Below are 9,020 nucleotides of genomic sequence, written 5' to 3'. Positions count from 1 at the left end.
TCAGTTGCAAATAGCAGACCCTGAGGGCTTGTTTATATGTAAACATCTTGGAAATTCAGAAAGTCAGGGAAAGATCAGAGAAACAACACTGTGGCGACTTGCTAACATTCCACAAATGACGGTATAAAATAAAGCAGAGCGTGTCATTCGGAGCGGCTGCCACATTTGTCTCATCTTGTGTTGTCTTGTGTGTCCATTCCTTTGTTTAGGAAAACACGTGGACCACAACAAAAAATAGGGTTTCCTGAGTGGGTTCCAAGATGGCCGAATAGGAACAGCTCCAGTCTATAGCTCCCAGCATGAACGACACAGAAGATGGGTAATTTCTGCATTTCCAACTGAGGTACTGGGTTCATCTCACTGGGGCTTGTTGGACAGTGGGTGCAGCTGACAGAGTGTGAGATGAAGCAGGGTGGAGCATCACCTCACCCAGGAAGCGCAAGGGGTTGGGGATATCCCTTTCCTAGCCAAGGGAAACCATGACAGATGGTACCTGAAAAATCGGGACACTCCCACCCTAATACTGTGCTTTTCCAATGGTCTTAGCAAACGGCACACCAGGAGATTATATCTTGCGCCTGGCCTGGAGGGTCTCACGCTCACAGAGCCTTGCTCACTGCTAGCACAGCAGTCTGAGATTGAACTGCAAGGCAGCAGCGAGGCTGGGGGAGGGGCATCTGCCATTGCTGAGGCTTGAGTAGGTAAACAAAGGGGCTGGAAGCTCAAATTGGGTGGAGCCCACCACAGCTCAAGGAGGCCTGCCTGCCTCTCTAGACTCCACCTCTGGGGACAGGGCATAGCTGAACAACAGGCAGGAGACACTTCTGCAGACTTAAATGTCCCTGCCTGGCAGCTTTGAAGAGGGCAGTGGTTCTCCCAGCACGGAATTTGAGATCTGAGAATGGACAGACTGCCTCCTCAAGTGGGTCCCTGACCCCCAAGTAGGCTAACTGGGAGACACCTCTCAGTAGGGGTTGACTGACACGTCATACAGCCAGGTGTCCCTCTGAGACAAAGCTTCCAGAGGAAGGAACAGGCAGCAACATTTGCTGTTCTGCAATATTTGCTGTTCTGCAGCCTCCGCTGGTGATACCCAGGCAAACAGGGTCTGGAGTGGAACTCCAACAAACTACAACAGACCTGCAACTGTTAGAAGGAAAACTAACAAACAGAAAGGACATCCACACCAAAACCCCATCTGTACATCACCATGATCAAAAAACAAAGGTAGATACAACCACAAAGATGGAGAGAAACCAGAGCAGAAAAGCTGAAAATGCTAAAATTCAGAGTGCCTCTTCTCCTCCAAAGGAACGCAGCTCCTCACCAGCAATGAAACAAAGCTGGACGGAGAATGACTTTGAAGAGTCGACAAAAGTAGGTTTCAGACGATTGGTAATAACAAACTTCTCCGAGCTAAAGGAGGATGTGCGAACCCATCGCAAAGAAGCTAAAAACCTTGAGAAGATTAGACGAATGACTAACTAGAATAAACAGCATAGAGAAGATCTAAAATGATGGAGCTGAAAACCATGGCACGAGAACTATGTGACACATGCACATGCTTCAGTAGCTGATTCGATCAAGAGAAGAAAGGGTATCAGTGATTGAAGATCAAATGAATGAAATGAAGCAAGAAGAGAGGTTTACAGAAAAAAGAGTAAAAAGAAATGAACAAAGCCTCCAAGAAATATGGCACTATGTGAAAAGACCAAATCTACATCTGATTGGTGTACCTGAAAATGACGGGGAGAATGGAACCAAGTTGGAAAACACTCTTCAGGATATCATCCAGGAGAACTTCCCCAACCTAGCAAAGGCAGGTCAATATTCAAATTCAGGAAATACAGAGAATACCACAAAGATACTCCTCGAGAAGAGCAACTCCAAGACACATAATTGTCAGATTCACCAAAGTTGAAATGAAGGAAAAAAATGTTAAGGGCAGCCAGAGAGAAAGGTCGAGTTATCCTCAAAGGGAAGCCCATCAGACTAACAGCAGATCTCTCAGCAGAAACTCTACAAGCCAGAAGAGAGTGGGGGCCGATATTCAACATTCTTAAAGAAAAGAGTTTTCAATCCAGAATTTCATATCCAGCCAAACTAACCTTCATAAGTGAAGGAGAAATGAAATCCTTTACAGACAAACAAATGCTGAGAGATTTTGTCACCACCAGGCCTGCCTTACAAGACCTCCTGAAGGAAGCACTAAACATGGAAAGGAACAACTGGTACCAGTCACTGCAAAAACATCCCAATTTATAAAGACAATCGATGCTAGGAAGAAACTGCATCAACTAATGAGCAAAATAACCCATGAACATAATAATGAGATCAAATTCACATGTAACAATATTAACTTTAAATGTAAATGAGCTAAATGCTCCAATTAAAAGACACAGACTGGCAAATTGGATAACGAGTCAAGACCCATCAGTGTGCTGTATTCAGGAGACCCATCTCATGTGCAGAGACACACATAGGCTCAAAATAAAGGGATGGAGAAAGATCTACCAAGCAAATGGAAAACAACAAAAAAGGCAGGGGTTGCAATCCTAGTCTCTGATAAAACAGACTTTAAACCAACAAAGATCAAAGGAGACAAAGAAGGCCATTACATAATGGTAAAGGGATCAATTCAACAAGAAGAGTTAGCTATCCTAAATATGTATGCACCCAATACAGGAGCACCCAGATTCATAAAGCAAGTCCTTAGAGACCTAACAAGAGACTTAGACTCCCACACAATAATAATGGGAGACTTTAACACCCCACTGTCAACATTAGACAGATCAATGAGACAGAAAGTTAACAAGGATATCTAGGAATTGAACTCAGCTTTACAACAAGCAGGCCTAATAGACATCTACAGAACTCTCCACCCCAAATCAACAGAATACACATTCTTCTCAGCACCACTTCACACTTATTCCAAAATTGACCACATAGTTGAAAGTAAAGCACTCCTCAGCAAATGTAAAAGAACAGAAATTATAACAAACTGACTCCCAGACCACAGTGCAATCAAATTAGAACTCAGGACAAAGAAACTCCACTCAAAACCACTCAACCAAATGGAAACTGAACAACCTGCTCCTGAATGGCTACTGGGTAAATAATGAAATGAAGGCAGAAATAAAGATTTCTTTAAAACCAATGAGAACAAAGATACGACATACCAGAATCTCTGGGACACATTTAAAGCTGTGTGTAGAGGGAAATTTATAGTACTAAATGCCCACAAGAGAAAGCAGGAAAGACCTAAAATTGAAACCCTAACATCACAATTAAAAGAACTAGAGAAGCAAGAGGAAACACATTCAAAAACTAGCAGAAGGCAAGAAATAACTAAGATCAGAGCAGAACGGAAGGAGATAGAGACATAAAAAAAAAACCTTCAAAAAATCAATGAAATCAGGAGTTGGTTTTTTGAAAAGATCAACAAAATTGATAGACTGCTAGCAAGAATAATAAACAAGAAAAGAGAGAAGAATCAAATAGATGCAATAAAAAATGATAAAGGGGATATCACCACCGATCCCACAGAAATACAAACTACCATCAGAGTATACTATAAACACCTCTATGCAAATAAACTAGAAAATCTAGAAGAAATGGATAAATTCCTGGACACATACACTCTCCCAAGACTAAACCAGGAAGAAGTCGAATCTCTGCATAGACCAATAACAGGCTCTGAAATTGAGGCAATAATTGATAGCCTACTGACCAAAAAAAGTCCAGGACCAGAAGGATTCACAGCTGAATTCTACCAGAGGTACAAAGAGGAGCTGGTACCATTCCTTCTGAAACTATTCCAATCAACAGAAAAAGAGGGAATCCTCCCTAACTCACTTTATGAGGCCAGCATCATCTTGATACCAAAGCCTGGCAAAGACCCAACAAAAAAAGAGAATTTTAGACCAACATCCCTGATGAACATCGCTGTGAAAATCCTCAATAAAATACTGGCAAACCAAATCCAGCAGCACATCAAAAGGCTTATCCACCATGATCAAGTGGGCTTCATCCCTGGGATGCAAGACTGGTTCAACATACAAAAATCAATAAACGTAATCCAGCATATAAACAGAACCAAAGACAAAAACCACATGAGTATCTCAATCGATGCAGAAAAGGCCTTTGACAAAATTCAACAGCCCTTCATGCTAAAAACTCTCAATAAACTAAGTATTGATGGAATGTATCTCAAAATAATAAGAGCTATTTATGACAAACTCACAGCCAATATCATACTGAATGGGCAAAAACTGGAAGCATTCCCTTTGAAAACTGGCACAAGACAGGGATGCCCTCTCTCACCACTCCTATTCAACATAGTGTTGGAAGTTGTGGCCAGGGCAATCAGGCAGGAGAAAGAAATAAAGTGTATTCAATTAGGAAAAGAGGAAGTCAAATTGTCCCTGTTTGCAGATGACATGATTGTATATTTAGGAAACCCCATCATCTCAGCCCAAAATCTCCTCAAGCTGATAACCAACTTCAGCAAAGTCTCAGGATACAAAATCAATGTGCAAAAATCACAAGCATTCCAATACACAATTAACAGACAAACAGAGAGTCAAATCATGAGTGATCTCCCATTCACAAATGCTTCAAAGAGAATAAAATACCTAGGAATCCAACTGACAAGGGACAGGAAGGACCTCTTCAAGGACAATTACAAACCACTGCTAAACAAAATAAAAGAGGACACAAACAAATGGAAGAACATTCCATGCTCATGGATAGGAAGAATCAGTATCGTGAAAATGGTCATACTGCCCAAGATAATTTATAGATTCAATGCCATCCCCATCAAGCTACCAATGAGTTTCTTAACAGAATTGGAAAAACTACTTTAAAGTTCATATGGAACCAAAAAAGAGCCTGCATTGCCAAGACAATCATAAGACAAAAGAACAAAGCTGGAGGCATTACTCTACCTGACTTGAAACGATATCACAAGGCAAACAAAACAACATGATACTAGTACCAATACAGAGATATATACCAATGAAATAGAACAGAGCCCTCCAAAATAACCAAAACAGCATGGTACTGGTACCAAAACAGAGATATAGACCAATGGAACAGAACAGAGCCCTCCAAAATAACCAAAACAGCATGGTACTGGTACCAAAACAGAGATATAGACCAATGGAACAGAACAGAGCCCTCCAAAATAATACCACACATCTACAACCATCTGATTTTTGACAAACCTAACAAAAACAAGAAATGGGGAAAGGATTCCCTATTTAATAAATGGGGCTGGGAAAATTGGCTAGCCATATGTACAAAGCTGAAACTGGATCCCTTCCTTACACCTTATACAAAAATTAATTCAAGATAGATTAAAGACTTAAATGTTAGACCTAAAACCATAAAAACCCTAGAAGAAAACCTATGCAATACCATTCAGGACATAGGCATGGGCAAGGACTTCATGACTAAAACACCAAAAGCAATGGCAACATAAGCCAAACTAGACAAATGGGATCTAATTAAACTAAAGAGCTTCTTCACAGCAAAAGAAACTATCATCAGTGTGAACAGGCAACCTAGAGACTGGGAGAAATTTTATTACAATCTACCCATCTGACAAATGGCTAATATCCAGAATCTACAAAGAACTTAAACAAACTTACAAGAAAAAATCAAACAACCCCATCGAAAAGTTGGCAAAAGATATGAACAGACACTTCTCAAAAGAAGACATTCATACAGCCGACAGACACATGAAAAAATGCTCATCATCACTGGCCATCAGAGAAATACAAATCAAAATCACAATGAGATACCATCTCACACCAGTTAGAGTGGTGATCATTAAAAAGTCAGGACACAACAGGTGCTGGAGAGGATGTGGAGAAATAGGAACACTTTTACACTGTTGGTGAGACTGTAAACTAGTTCAACCATTGTGGAAGACAGTGTGGCGATTCCTCAAGGATCTAAAGCTAGAAATACCATTTGGCCCAGCCATCCCATTACCGGGTATATAGCCAAAGGATTATAAATCATGCTGCTATAAAGACACATGCACATGTATGTTTATTGTGGCACTACTCACAATAGCAAAGGCCTGGAACCAACCCAGATGTCCATCAGTGACAGACTGGATTAAGAAAATGTGGCACATATACACCATGGAATACTATGCAGCCATAAAAAGGATGAGTTCATGTCCTTTGTAGGGACATGGATGAAGCGGGAAACCATCATTCTGAGCAAACTATTGCAAGGACAGAAAACCAAACACCACATGTTCTCACTCATAGGTGGGAATTGAACAATGAGAACACTTGGACACAGGGTGGGGAACATTACACACCAGGACCTGTCATGGGGTGGCAGTAGGAGGGAGGGATAGCATTAGGAGATACACCTAATGTAAATGACGAGTTAATGGGTGCAGCACACCAACATGGCACATGTATACATATGTAACAAACCTGCACATTGTGCACATGTACCCTAGAACTTAAAGTATAATTAAAAAAAAAAAAGAAAAACAGGGTTTCCCAAGATTGTTCATAATACTTTTTTATTTGATAAAGGAACATAGGAAGAAAGATGGAAAAACAACAACAACAAAAGTTCCTCAGAGTTGGAAGAAAGTTATGCCACTTGTTCACAGCATATCACTTTCAATGTAAACTACTTTGGAAGGTATCTTTCCAATTAAGAACATGGCAGAGATTGCTAGTTATTCCTCTGCATACATTCCTTTTTTCTTCTTCTTGATATAACCCTGAATATTAGCTAGGCATATGGATACTCAGAATGAAATCTATGTCCCAGTCTTTCTTGAAGCTAGATGTGGTCTTGTGACAATTTTGTAAAATGGAACGTAAATAGTAGTGCAAATTGTGTATGTGTACCACATTTTCTTTATCTAGTCCACCACTGATGGGCATCTAGGTTGATTCCATGTCTCCCCCCTTCCTTCCAGCCTGGCTGGCTAGAATACAAAAGTAATGGCTGGAACACAGGGGAAAGTGAAGAAATGTGGTCACTTTGCAATCAAGAAACTACAGTCATTCTAAATATATCTGCTAAAAGTATCTTTTCTTATTTGATGCTTACCTTTTCATTGTTTTAATGGTGTATTTTGATAAACAGAAGTTCTTAATTTTAATTAATCCAATTTATCAAGTTCCCTCCTTTTATATGGTGGATGTTTATTGTGTACTGCTTAAGCATTTTCCTGTCCCCAAATCATGGAGATTTGCCTATGATATTTTCAAAAGATTTGTTTACCATTCACATTTAGATATATAATTCACCTAGAATTAATATATGAACATAGTGTGAGGTTGGGTCAGGTTTCATTTATTTTCTAACATGACTAACCAGTTGACCCAGAACCATTTATTGAAAAGACACCCCACTACTCTCTAGTGCTGTCTTTGTCGTAAGTTGTGTCCATATGTACATAGGTCTATTTGTTTAGCCTTGTGTCAGTACTACACTGTCTTCATTACCATAGCCTTATAATAAGTCTTTACTTTTTTTTTTTTTTTTTGAAAATTTTTATTTTCAGTTGAGGGGGTACATGTGCAGGTTTGTTACATGAGTAAATTGCATGTCACCGAGGTTTAGTGCATGAATGATCCTGTTACTCAAGTAGTGAGCATAGTACTCAATAGGTAGTTTTCCAACCCTCATTTACTACTCATTTAGTAGTCCCCAGTGTCTATTGTTCCCACGTTTATGCCCATGTGTACCCAATGTTTAGTTCCCACCAATGAGTGAGAACGTGCGATATTTGGTTTTCTGTTCTTTTGTTAATTTATTCAGGATGATGGCCTCCAGCTTCATCCATGTTGCTGGAAAGGACATGATCTCATTTTTTATGGCTGCATAGTATTTCACGGTGTATGTGTACCACATTTTCTTTATCTAGTCCACCATTGATGGGCATCTAGGTTGATTCCATGTCTTTGCTATTGTGAATAGCACTGTGACGGACATAAGACTGCATGCTTCTTTTTGGTTATGTCTGTATCAGATTAGTCAGCAGTCATTTTCTTTGAGAACTTGAATATATCATTCCTTTGTCTTTTATCTTTTGTTGTTTCTGTTGCAATGTCAGCTGTTCTGCCTTTCTGAAGACAATCTTTTCATTGTTTTTCTTTCCTTTTCTTTATATCTTCAAAGATTCTTTTTGAGATATCCCCATTGTCTTTGGTCTTCCACAGGTGTATACTATATACACCCAGTGTGTATTTCTCTTTATTTTTTCTATTTGAGGTTTGCAGGTTTTGAATCAGTCATTTGCTGTTTTTTAAAATCAGCTATTATGTCTTCAAGTATTGCTTCTTTTCCATTCTCCTTCTTTTCTTCTAGGTATATTCATATGTTACATCTTCTCACTGTGCTTTTCATATATCCTATCATCTGTTTTCCATCTCTTTATCTTTCCATGCTTTATTTTGAATATTTTCTTATGATTTATCTTCCAACTCATTACTAATCTTTTCAAGTGTATGTAAAAGCTGTTATACTCAGTCATCAATTTTTCAATTTTAATTATTTTACTTTTTAGTTTTTCAATTTTCATTTGCTTCTTCGGGTACATGCATACATACTTTTCTCAGTTCTCTGCTGAAGTTTTCATGTCTTTTATCTTCTTGAACTTGTAAACTTGTTTATTTTAAAGACTATCTCTGAAACTATAATAACTGAAGTACTTGTTGATATTTATATACTCTAGTTTTTTCCTTCTTGGTTTTTATTCATATCACATTGTCTTCCTGTTTGTCTGCTTATTTTTTATTGTGTGCTTCATATTGTTTGGAAAATGTTTTTGTATAAATAATTTGAGGCTAGACTGATATTATTTTATCACAGAAAAAATATAATTTTCCTTTTCCCAGTTATCCAGGGGTCACTAACAATACTGGATCATCTCAATCCAGTGTTACAGACTGAGAGGATTCATAGCTGAATTGCTCTTCTGTAAGAATCTATTTATATCTGGTTTACACTTACTTCAAACTGGATCCTGTCAA

Source organism: Piliocolobus tephrosceles, chromosome 1, assembly GCF_002776525.5.
Source record: "Piliocolobus tephrosceles isolate RC106 chromosome 1, ASM277652v3, whole genome shotgun sequence".
In the NCBI taxonomy this organism is placed as follows: Eukaryota; Metazoa; Chordata; class Mammalia; order Primates; family Cercopithecidae; genus Piliocolobus; species Piliocolobus tephrosceles.
This window is presented reverse-complemented; position numbering follows the sequence as displayed.